General features: G+C 40.1%; 1 protein-coding gene across 7 annotated transcripts in view; it reads right to left on the bottom strand.

Annotated features, from left to right (window-relative positions):
- ARHGEF4 (Rho guanine nucleotide exchange factor 4) overlaps positions 1–13,231 on the bottom strand; it is a 663,006-nt gene that overhangs the window by 27,213 nt on the left and 622,562 nt on the right. The gene's annotated exons all lie outside the window — the stretch shown is intronic.

Raw genomic sequence — 13,231 nt, 5'->3', positions numbered from 1 at the left:
GACCTATGAGTGAACCTTGGAATATGTTCATACAATGGTTTGTAATTACAAGCAATCAGGTGATATTAGTAGGGAAGTTAACTCCTTCTTGTATTTAAATTTAGTATGCGTTTTCGTTTTGTTTTTCATTTTTGGAATTATTCGTTGGGGCAATGCATTTTATTTTGGCGGCATCCATATTAAATGTGCTGCCGCAACTTTATCTTTTATAAATAAAAACACATTTAACTGGAAAGTGCAAAAGTATATGGAAAATAAAACATACATTTGAGTGCAAAAATTTGTAGGCGATCATCATACTTAGGCATTATAAGCATATAAAGTAGAGAAGTGTGGCTCAATGGTTAGAGTGGCTGACCCTGATGCAGTAGTCTGGCTGGGACCAGGGTTCAATTCCCGCCTCGGCGGTTCTCGAGCTCAATTTCCTCGGACCTGATAATTCTCGCCTCTGTACCTATTCTGATCATGAGCCCCACTCTGCACCTCTGGGCAATAGCTTGCTTAATCTCTACAATGGCCCAACAACGCTGAGGATGCCTGACTTCACCTTGGGGGTGCCCAGGAGTGGGCTCCTCACAGGGAAAGGCCAGGAAGGGTTCCTCGGCGGTATTCGTACAAGCGCCGAGATGCCTCCGGGTAGTCGTGCACTATATAAGTGCGTAATTATCATTATCATTATAAAGGAATAGCAAGGTACTGACTTAGGCTTACTTAACTGACAATGCCATATTGGTTATAAAATAATGCCTAGGCATTGAAAGGCCTGATGTTCACATTGAGTTGTTGTTATTGCACAAGATGCTTTTCTCTTGAGCTGGGGATGCTGTAATTTTCCAGAATCCTTCTGTTAGCTAGTGAATAGCCATTTATACCGATAGTGAGGTTCTCACTGGGAGGAGAGGAGGCAACAGGAAGGATGATTCATAAGAAGAAATTTCTAAACTGCAAAATGTGGATAAAATATCTTTTCAAGGAAGTGTCTATGGTCTATTGTGCAGACGTGAGAACTTGGGGATCCTAACTCGTCCCAAGGGTTTACTAATATCATATTAGAAATTGTGAAGACAAAAAGAAACATGTTACTATTTAAATTGTTGTGTGTTATATTAGTGGTGTTTTTAGTCTAGAGGGAGCTTCTCTCACTCACATTTGCTGGACTCATCTCGGAGTTTCTTGAAACTATACCTCTCTAAATGGAAGGCTGCCTAGTTTATTTTATAATGTCTGTTGATTTATAGCTTTGAATACTTTCCAGCTTGATATGGAAAGGCTTTATGGTTATGCCCTGATTCTCTCATCAGAACCCTCCTTTATTGGGTATCTGAACTGAGACCTTATTCTATACTAGCTGTACCCGGCCATGCTTTGCTGTTGCTCAGTCTGGTTAAACGGAAGAGAAAGAAAAGAGTAAGCACACGTTTCTAATATGTTTAATTTCACAATGCTTGTGGGTATACAATATGTTTTTGTGACTATTGTCTGTATGTGTCCCTTGTAGTTGTTGTGCAGCAAGCAAATTGATAGGGTCTGTTCGGCCTTTCGATTAAAAACACACGCGTATTGTACATGTGCGTACTTGAATCCAACGTTGTGTATATATAAACACGCGCTAATGTTGCAAAGTAAACCAACTCCTCCCCCCTCCCTCCACGCACTTCTTGGTCTGTCATCCTGACACCAACTGTCTATCCTAATCTATGTAGACTATTGTCTCTATGCGTCCTTTCTTAATGTTGCAAAGTGAACCATTTCCTCCCCCCTCCCTCCACTCACTTCCCGTTCTGCCATCCTGACACCAACTGTCCATCCTAATATATGTGGACTATTGTCTCTATGCGTCGCTTGTAGTTGTTGCGCAGCAACCAAATCGATAGGGTCCATTCGGCCTTTCGATTAAAAACACGCGAGTATTGGACACACACGTATTCAAATCCAACATTGTGTATATATAAACACGCGCTTAATCAAATCTAACGTTGTGTCAAAATTTCAAAGCAATCGGTGAAGAACTTTCGGAGATTTAAGATTTTGAACAAACGAACATTTAAATTTTTATTTGTCTGTTCGGGCTTTCGATTAATAACACGCACGTATTCGACACACGCGTATTCGAATCAAACGTTGTGTATATAAAAACACGCGCATATTCAAATCCAACGTTGTGTCAAAATTTCAAAGCAATTGGTGAAGAACTTTCAGAGATTTACGATTTTGAACAAACAAACATTTAAATTTTTATTTATATAGATTACTCGAGTTCAATTTTGATTAGGAAACTTCCTTTATGGAATACGCTTGATGTACTATTACAAAATTAACTGTAATTTTAACCAATATTGTCTTTTTCCTTATGTTGAAATATCAATTGTTTGAATGATACTTAAAAGACTAATGCTTATTGAATAAATAATTAAACTCAAAAATTGATTTATAAAACCCAGTAACTCACACAAGATTCTATCTATTTATAAAAAGGTGGGGGATATAAGTTCCCTTAAACAGAATTAGGAAGCGTCTCTTTGAAGGCTGCTTTAAGTCAGTCACTTGTTAAAGTAGCCTAATTGAAAACAAAGTTTGTTTCTTGACTGATTCCATCTGAAAAGAAAGTTTGTAACTCACCTACCTGGGGACATATTGAGGAGAAATTCTGTCCTGCATTTATGTACAATGTCCCATTCAGAGAAAAAATATGAATATTATTTAATATAGTGAAAGTAAAAGGTCTAGTTTACTTAAAACCCCAAAGGTGTCTAAGGATGTAATTTCGATCAGTTCTGTAATCCGCCAACAGTGATATCCTCCTTTTGGATCCGTGATTGTTACAGGACCTCAATTCATGTGGAGAGTGAAAAGATGATTACTCAGCAGATGACAAAGATGTTGGCTAAAAGAATGTATATAGATCAGTTCAATATAATAAAGCACTCTTCGGTCTGGGAGCTAAATATCTCCAACGTAGGCTTGCTTTTTATCGTCCTACCAGAGCACTGCGCTCTAACTCTCTGTCTCTTGCTGTGGTGCCTCGAGTCAGGAAGGCCTGGATTGGGGGGCGTTCCTTTGGTTTGAGAGCGCCCCAGCTCTGGAACACTCTGCCATTGGTCTTACGCTGCACCTCCAATCTGTTGTCTTTTAGGAGAGGCCTAAAAACTTGGCTTTTTACTCTTTAGTTGTGCTGTCTAGCTGTTTTCTGGATATCTGTGTTTGTTATGTTTTTCATGAGCTACCACTATAAAGCGCTGGGACACTCCGTTGGAGTAGCCGTGCGCTATACAAAATAAAGTTAACATAACATAACATAACATTAATAATGTATTGTGTTATTGGATTGATGTAGATGATTACTCTTTCCCACTTCTCCTTGTCAATGAGAAAAGGTCCATACGACCAATGGTGGGGGGTTATTTTAAGATTATACCTGAAAATTAAGATACAGAAAACCCCACTCCCTCAGATGTATGTATGCATGGGCCACATTTGCCAGCATCTAACATTCTAACTCTGTAGCTAAAACACCTGTAATATCATGAAAGGCTGTTGATGCATATTTGACTGTTTTGAATCTGTGAGGCAAATAGGAACTGGGTAGAAACGTTATAAGGTGTACAGGATTTGGATTCTATCAAATACTCTGAATAAGCTTTCTCTCTGGAAATCACCATGTAGCTCTTGTTTTAAGAGTTACCAAGGGGCCTTATCTTGTGTGGCTATATGGTTTATTCCAATAGAGCAGTGCAGCAATAGGGAAAGCAAACTATTATAGGATCATGGGTGAGCTGCCTCTAACCAAATAATAATTCTTGACAGGATGTGTCCTCTTGTGGCTGGCTGAGCACTGGCAGTTGGTAGGACAGAAAAGGCTGGAGCGAATCATTGTAGTGTGAGCCATAAGAAGGTGGGGGATATAAGGGGCATATTATCAAGGGGGTTTATCTCCGCTTTTTTGGCTTTAAAAGCCAAGAAAGCGGAGATAAAATTATCTCCCTATTACCAAGCTGTCGCTAACACCAGTTAGTGACAGCTAAAAGGAGATAGCGACCATCTTGGGCCCCGCTTTGCATGTCAGTGATATTTATCACTAATGACATGCAAAGTGGGCGTGCCAAGATGTTAGCGACTGGAAACAGTCCCTAACATCGCTATCTCCTATTACCAACTTTTGGAGATATTCGTGCTGAGCGCGAATATCTCCAAAAGCTAACACCTGCCCTGAGCAGTTCTTAGCCATGTTATCCAATGGGAGGTGGATAACATGGGTAAGAGCATTTGCTCGATAATGCATGAATATCGCTGACTTTTCAGCGATATTCATGCATTGCGGCCGTTTTTTATCGCATTTGCGATAAACCTTGCTAATAGCAAGGTTTATCTGCGATAAAAATCGCCGATGTGCGGCGATAATTTTTGTCTCTAAACAAGTTAGAGACAAAAATTATCGCTAGTTGTTGGTAATATGCCCCTAAGTTCCCTTAAACAGAATTAGGAAGCGTCTCTTTGAAGGCTGCTTTAAGTCAGTCACTTGTTAAAGTAGCCTAATTGAAAACAAGGCTTGTTTCTTGACTGATTCCATCTGAAAAGAAAGTTTGTAACTCACCTACCTGGGGACATATTGAGGAGAATTTCTGTCCAGCATTTATGTACAATGTCCCATTCAGAGAAAAAATATGACTATTATTTAATATAGTGAAAGTAAAAGGTCTAGTTTACTTAAAACCCCAAAGGTGTCTAAGGATGTAATTTTGATCAGTTCTGTAATCAGCCAACAGTGATATCCTCCTTTTGGGTCCGTGATTGTTACAGGACCTCAACTCATGTGGAGAGTGAAAAGATGATTACTCAGCAGATGACAAAGATGTTGGCTAAAAGAATGTATATAGATCAGTTCAATATAATTAAGCATTGACCATCAGCCTTTTGGCTTTTTCAATGATTTTTTGTTTGTTTTGTCATGTTTTTGCAAAACTTTATTGTTGAGGAAGCTGCCGGGCTCTCATTGATGTAAAAAACAAACTTGCCTAAAATCAAAAGTATGTTATGGTTTAAAAAAAATCACTCATTGCCATAATAGTGCCTGGCACGTAAAAGAACTACTTTGTGTGTGGATATGCTCCTGTGAAGTTAGTCAATGGCTGAAGTGGGATGAAACACTGCTCCATGATGTTTGCTGTGGTGGGCAGAAGAAACATGTGAATGACACAATAACGGATCAGGGCTTGAAAAACCATAAAAATGTTACTAGACCTGCAGGTCTAGTTACTTGAATAATCTACGCGACCTTACTGTAATGTGCCTGATCCGCAAACAGGTCTCAAGTTGTGTGATCCTAGGCAAATATTTGTCTTATGGAGCCACCTTTTTCTTCATTATCAATGAGAGAGCACCTTCAAATATGCAAGTTCATTATTTCTGCAGTACAAAGGAACACTTTTTATTTACTAGACTAAACGTTTGATCCATGTATAGAAAGAATCAAGCCCACATATAGGGCACACATGATCCCCTGGCTTGCCTCTTTGTTCACTAATAGCATTGTCATCTGGGCAGGGGCGAGGATATTTCCCAGTTTATGCTTTAAAAATCACTTCTCATTAATATTTACTAAAACATGATGTGGTAGTGCACTTTCATTTACAGATAGCACATTTTCCATTGAAATTCCCACAAAACTTTCCCACTAACATAGTTTTACTGATAAAACGATATAGCGCATAAACAATATTTGAAAACTGGGTTTCAGCACAAATATCTGAAATTTGCACAACACAAAATAAGGTGCTCTGATTTGTTTTGATCCAATACAAATCTTTTTTTTACCACAGAATTACAAAATTGTGTCTTCATAACTAGTGAAATATATTTGAAATGTTTGAACAGTTCACATATTAGCTATTTGAGTGTTGTGTTTGAAAAAAGCCTGAAATCTTACAGCCTTTCATTTTACATGCTTTGCACAGCATGATTGTCACATAGTTCACTTTACAAAATCCTCTAATTCAGTCACAGAAAGAAAATTAAATGTAGGAAGACAAAGTGACTTTTGACCTCGGTCTCTGAAAGCCGTGGGGTGCTGTGTTCTTTGTATTGAGATACAAAGAAAGGACTGGCTAATGTTTGATGTTTGATGTTTGTTGGTTTTTGTATAGCGCACATACACTCCATGGAGCATCTTGGCGCTGCTGATTTCACTGCAAAGATGAAATATTTGGGGATGGTAGCTGAGCTGTAGATGTCCTTAGATTAGAGTCTTACATTTTGCATCAGATAATCCGTAAATCCATGTTTTTAGAAGTTTTTTATAGATTTTTTCTGATGGTGATGCTCTAAGTTTAGCTGGAAGGGCATTCCAGGCCTTGGCGCCTAGGACTGCTAGGGATTTGCCACCCTTGGTGGTCAGTCGAAACTTGGGTATGGTCATTAGATTAGCAGTCGCTGATCTAAGTTCCCTATTTGGGAGGTATCTGTGAAATTTGGTTGACAGATATTTGGGTCCGCATTTATGAAAGCCTCTGTATGTGATCAGAAGGACTTTGAATAGTATCCGTTTTTGGATGGGGAGCCAGTGCAACGCATTCAGAGCAGCTGATGCGGATGATCTCCTAGGCCATCTTAAGACAAGCCGGGCCGCCGCATTTTGAATCATTTGCAGTTTGTGCAGGGTAGATTTAGCTGCTCCTGCGTACAAACTGTTGCAGTAATCGATTCTCGATGTTATGAGAGCGATTGCAACCGTACGGCGGGCGGCCAGTGGGAGGTAGTCAAAAAAATTTCTGAGGCCCTTGATTATGTTGAAACAGATACCGGCCACTTCTTTGGATTGCTGTTTAAAGGACAGCATATCGTCAAATTTTATACCTAAGTTGCGTGTGGCACTGATGGTATTGGGAGGGGCTTCTGCGTCTGATGGCCAGCATGTAAGAGGGGAAAAGATGTTATTTTTCCCGAAGGGCAGGATCTCTATTTTCGCAGAGTTGCACTTTAGATGGTTATTGTGCATCCATCCAAAAGTCGCAGTTAGGCAGTCTTTCAGTATCTGTTCAGCCTTTCCTGTATCTTCATCTAAGACCAGGACCAATTGGGTATCGTCTGCATATGCAACCGTGGTTACATTATGCGTGGCAATTAGGTTGATAAATGTAGTTTTACTGCCTGCTCTAGAGCTATTTCTGCTCTACAGAGTAGGGATTGTCTAAGGAATTGATCAGAAAAATGTTAGTAATAGGTTCTACGGTAGTGGTCCTCAAACGCTTTAATGCCGTGCCCCCCAGTATAAAGAAATAATAATTGCCCCCCGCAGAATTTTTCACAATTATTCTATTCAATTTGCAATGTTAAAATATGTCTGAACTTATTTAAACAATACAGTTATGTTGAACCTTTAAAAATGCAATCAAATACATAATTGTCAAACATACTATTCTGGTTAGCTAGGCCTTAATAACTTGTAAAAGTATCCGCAGTGCGATTATCTGAAATGGTGGCGGGGAGTATGAAGACTATTTGGGGCCCCTTCCCTTTTGACACATACTCCCAGCCAGATATACATGACAGAAGATGTTAGTAATGGCCCATTACGGAGCGGCTTACTGCTTATCATTTGCTTTCAGCTTAAAATAAAGCATTTGTATTAGCCAGATGCTTTGTTTAACCACAGCCTGTGCCCCCATGCATTTGGGCATTTCTTTAATAAAAGGCAGTGTTGGGACTGTGTGCCTGCAAGGCTTGTGTGAGAGTTGCTCAAGCACTTTACCTTTATGTCCTGTGCAGTGTTCACTGTGCTAGTGCGTTTTCCAAACTGAGGAAAACTACATGCAGAGCTCAAGATGTCTTCATTAAATATGCTGATGTGGTTGGTAGATGTGATGTTGCCAAGTGTATGGGCTTGTTTCAACATCATAAGCTTAAATTTGACATGCAGGTAGTATGAGTGAATATCTAACTTGGCGATCCTTTGTCTGTACCTTGACCATCCAGCATGGTGTGCAGGCTCCCAATGGATCCATGCACCTGTTTTTGCTCAAATTTGGATATCTACGGCATAAACAATAACACAGAGCAGTGCATGCCTCTTCATACTTCTGACCTACACTCTGCATCTCATTCAGTAACTTGTACATGTTCTGAGTCAATGTATTCACTGGCAATAGCACAGTTTCAGCTAAAATGGGTTCATGGAACCCTTTTGGACCAATGCACAGTTGCAGCAAATATTTAAAATATGATCCTTGTCCTTTGGTGTGAAGTAATATGGTGCCCATAGGCTTGCTTTTTAGACCATCACAATGTAAACCTAAGAAAAGGAGTGTTAGGTACAGCGCTTTTTGAGAGGACATAGATTCTGAAGACGTCCTTATGGACAGTCATCCTTGTTGCCACAATCCTGATACATGAGCTTTCTGAATGCATATCTCTGTGGCACAGGAAGCCCTTGTCCCTACTTCCAATAGAAAGCCTAACCCTACTCTTAGTCCCACAACCAGTCCAGCAACCAATCACACTAGAAGCCCTAATCGCTACTTCCAATTAAAAGTCTAACCCTAGCCCTAGTCTCCCATAGTCCCAACAACCAATAACACAGGAAACCCTAGTCCCTACTCCAATAGAAATCCTAACCCTAGCCCTAGTCCCAACCCTACATTGATTGAATCACAGACCCAGAAAACAATCAGAACACTCAAATACCCAACCAATGAGGACACTAACCCTAATCCAATAAAAACATCAGATACAACCACCCATCAGTGTACACATGTACCAAACAATGTCAGACCATATAAGGTCTCTGCGACCTCAGAAAAGGTTTGCTGGCCAGGGAGTTGGAAGCTGCTTTTCCTGTTCAGAATCTCCCAGGAGACAGACAGGCTAAATCCACACTTTGGACTTCTGCAGGTAAAAGCCTCACTAACTTGAAATCTAACAATACTGTTTGAATACAACTTTACTCCCTCTATTGGCCAAAAAACGAAGTGCACAGTCCCTAGTAAACACAGTTTAAACATCTCACAGAAGCACCCTCTGATGTAGAATATCCCTGTTGCTGGGGGCGGGGGGGGAGGCAGGGGGTCTGGTTTTACTGGCTTGCGAACACAAAATGGTGGCTGGGGGTGCACTGTTTTAACATACAGGTCTTAGCACAGAGCAAAGGAGAAATTTGGAGGGAAAACTGAAAGTCATCAACAATGAGAGGGAAAATCTAAAGAGTTTGGACTGCAAATCCCACAATTCAACACATTAAATGGAAGCAATCATGGTCAGGAAAAAACACAAGTTTAAAACACAAAACAGGTAAGAAAATATCCAATCACAGGCAGGTTAAAACTACAATTTTTAAGCTGTAACAACCACAGGCAAAGACAGAAATCACAGAAAGGGAAAATCGATTTAAAAAAAAACTTTTGTTTTGGGGAAGAGACAGCACTAGTATGCCTTCTTACCACTTCCTGGACTCTGCTCACTGCAATCTGGGGCACAGGGAGGCTGAAACTCACAAGATGGAGGAGAATGATTTGGGGTGCACCCAGCAAGGCCTTAAGGGGCCTGGGCTAGTTTGAGGAGACGGCTCAGAGTTGCCTGGTAGTTGAATAGCCAATCCCCAGTCCTGGGTCTGCTGGCGTGGGGGGGGAGGGGGCTGGGGAGCTGCTTTTCCTATTCAGAATCTCCTAGGAGACAGACAGGCTCGATCCACACTTTGGACTTCTGCAGGTAAAGGCCTCACTAACTTGAAATCTAACAATACTGTTTGAATAAAACATTACTCCCTCTACTGGCCAAAACACGAAGTGCACAGTCCCTAGTAATCACAGTTTAAACAGCTCACAGAAGCACCCTCTGATGTAGAATATCCCTGTTGCTGGAGGGGGGAGGCAGGGGGCTGGTTTCACTGGCTTGTGAACACAAAATGGTGGCTGTAGGCATTTCATGATCCACAAAGGAACAAGTGAAGGTTCCAAAGGGAGAGAGGGCAGTTTAGTACCGAGTGAGTGAGGCGCAGTAAAGAGCCCAGGATCCATGCAGGCCTGAGGAATAGGGTGCAATGCAGGATTCAAGGGGTGGGTAGAACACAGGCAGAAGGAGTAAGTGTCACTGCGTGATTTGGGTGCAAGTAGCAAATAGTCCAGGGGGTGAATTACCAAAATATTGTGGAAAAAATGTAGTGACACACATATATCATGTCAAAAATATTGGCAACTCAAAAACATCTTGCGATAGAATATAGAAGTTAGGTAGATTTTTTTTAGACATATAGGGGGTCATTAGGATCGCGGACGGACTTGAGTCCGTCCGCGACCCCAGAGAATGAGGGAACGTCCGCAGGGGCTGCGGCGTTCCCTCAGTGCAGATTAGGATGTGACCGCCAGGGTGGCGGTCACATCCTCAATCTTTAACATTGCGGCGGGTGCAGCTTCAAGCTGCACCCGCCGCAATGTTAAAAATGCATGCACAGCATTTGCGTGCACAAAGCAGCAGGCACCGCGCGGTGCCTGCTGCAATGTGCACGCAAATGCAGCGGGGTACCATAGGTACCCCCCATGTGCACCCCCACCACCCCTTCACCCAGGGGGCCCGCAACGGGCCCCCGAAGTGAAGGTCCGTATGCTTTTTCACGGCGGTAAAGCCGCCGTGGAAAAGCATTGTATTGCAGACATCCTAATATGCCTGGCGGTGTCTGATAGACACCGCCAGACATGTTAGTGCTTTTCCGCCGCGGTCGCATTCCGACCGCGGCGGAAAAGCTGCGGACAGAATATCAGACCCACCAGCCATCCTAATTTGGCGGTGGGTCTGTGGAGGGTCCACAGCGCATTTCCCGCATCCTCCGGGCCGGCGGTGGCTTCCGCCGGCCCGGAGGATGCGGGAAATCCGCAATCATAATGAGCCCCTTAAAATTGTTTTTTATATTGTATTGTATATAATATATTTTTATTTAATATAGTTATGTAAAATAGCTTTTTGGTCAATTTGATGAATATTATTTATTATATCATTATTAGGTGTTAATTTAGTAATGGGTTGTTGGTTTTGTAGGGAATTAGGGTGGAAGATTATTTAAAATGCTAATTACTTTTTTTAATTTATAATACATTTCTTATGTAATTTAATTGAATCATTCATAATTATGTAAATTATTTAACTTATTGTTATTTTAATTATTTATTGTTCGTTAATAATTGTTAATTGGTTGATCAATTTATTTAATTATAAATTTGTTTAAATGCATTTCATATTAATAAATTCATTGTTTCCATGTTTTTGTTTTATTCAATAATGAAGGTGATATTATTAATGTTTCATGCGTGGTGTTTTTTTTGTGAATTAGTGAGGGAAGTGTACTTATTTTAATTACTTGGTATTTTTTCTCTATTTTATAAAATGCATTTATAAATGGCATTTTCATAATTTAAGTTAATTTGATTTAAGTTCAATAAATACCTATATTTTTTATTTTAAATATGTTTACATTTTTATTCTTTGTTCTATATTTAAATGTTGTTTTAAAACATAGGTGTTGCAATAGTAAATCTAACCCGTCTAAAGTCCTTCGTTTTCTCTACTTTTGCTTCTGTTGGAGTGGGAATAGTAAATCTGACCCCTCCAAAGTATAACACTTTCCTTACTGTTGTTTGGATTGGAGTGAGAAGAGAGAATCTAACCCCGCCAATGTCCAGCACTTTCCCTGCTTTGCTTTCAGTGGAGTGGGAATAGTAAATTTGATCCCTACAAAGTTTAGCACTTTCCATACTTCTTTCTTTTTACAGTGGAGTGTGACTAAGAAATCTGACTCTTCCAAAGTCCATAATATTTCTTACCACCTTCCTGTTGCTTACATTTTAGGGGGAATAGTAAATTTGAGTCCTTCAAAGTTCAACACTTTCTCTACTATTGTATAGTTAGAATTGTTAATGTTTCTTTAAAAAAAAAACATTTAGCTAGAAAGTGACAAAGCATTTTGCCATTTTTACAGGAATGTCTTTAATCATAGGATTAGCAACTGCCATCCATGCCGAGCTGAAATATTACAAAAGCCTTTTACCATTCCAGATAGAGTATTACATATTTGGATTGGTAAAATACCATCCAAGTGAACTTCAAATGAATAAAAGCAACCCCTAGCATGTGTTTCGATCGAATTAGTGCTCATCAGAGGAAAAGCTTTGCCAAGACACAAAGGAGCATCCAGTATAAGAAAAGACAGTACCCTTTCAGGCTTAGATGCCGAATTAATTATGTAAAGTAGGAAACAGTAAACTCTGGTTAGCTCCCAAATTTAGGTGAAGATAACGCTGTTGGCTTCATCACTTTCTAGCTCAGAGTGGATGACACTATGCTAATCCGATGCTTAAAAACTCTGCAAGAAAAACAGACATTTGAAATGAGCAGAGTCAAAGTGTCGGTGGTGGTGCAGGGTGCTCCATATTAAGGAGTTAGTCTCTACCTTAATTTGGGATCTACACAGAGGTCTCTGCTTCCATTTTTGCATACTGTGTAGGGTCCAGTGAAGACAGTGCAGATCCTAGGGGGAGCAATGCAGGCCTTATTATCTTTGAATATAAACAATGTCTGAGGCCTAAGCCTGAAAGAAACGTGCAACCTAATTACTTTTTTTCTAACACTGTACAATTTGTCTTAAGACTAAAACTGCGTAAACTATGTAACTTACTAACTCCATATCACATGACTGACAATTTAGTTGCAAATGGAAGGACTAGAAAATAAAAAGGTAGTGGAAGGTAAAAATGAAGTGGAATGCTGTATGTGTTTTTAAGTATACCTAGATTATAACAAATGGGCTATAAAATGCATGACTTTCATTCAATTCTTTTGGTAACAAATTAGATCTAAAAATTCATTTAGGTCTAATATTTTCAACATTTTTGACACGGTGGAGTGTGAGAGGTGAATCACCCTTTCTTGTTCACTTTGCTTGCTCTCTGAAATTTTGGTATTTACGTCCCACTTACTTGAAAGTTTACCAGCTGTCACTGAGTGAATTAGATACATGGTCCTTAGCAAAAGAAGAATTGTAAATATTACATTACCAGTACAGTATAATTACTAGATAGGACAAATAGTAGAACAGGAACCCGAACAGATCACAAATGCTTAACAAGACCAAGAATTAGACAATAACCTTCCACGCAGTAATTGGGCATCATTTAGCAGCACTCTGCAATCAGACCCCTACATTCCAAACAGGCTACCAATGCCAGGGAACCCGTTAGCTCCCCTCTTCAAATGA

The sequence above is a fragment of the Lissotriton vulgaris genome, chromosome 11 (genome assembly GCF_964263255.1).
Source record: "Lissotriton vulgaris chromosome 11, aLisVul1.2, whole genome shotgun sequence".
NCBI classification, from domain to species: domain Eukaryota; kingdom Metazoa; phylum Chordata; class Amphibia; order Caudata; family Salamandridae; genus Lissotriton; species Lissotriton vulgaris.
This window is presented reverse-complemented; position numbering and strand designations above follow the sequence as displayed.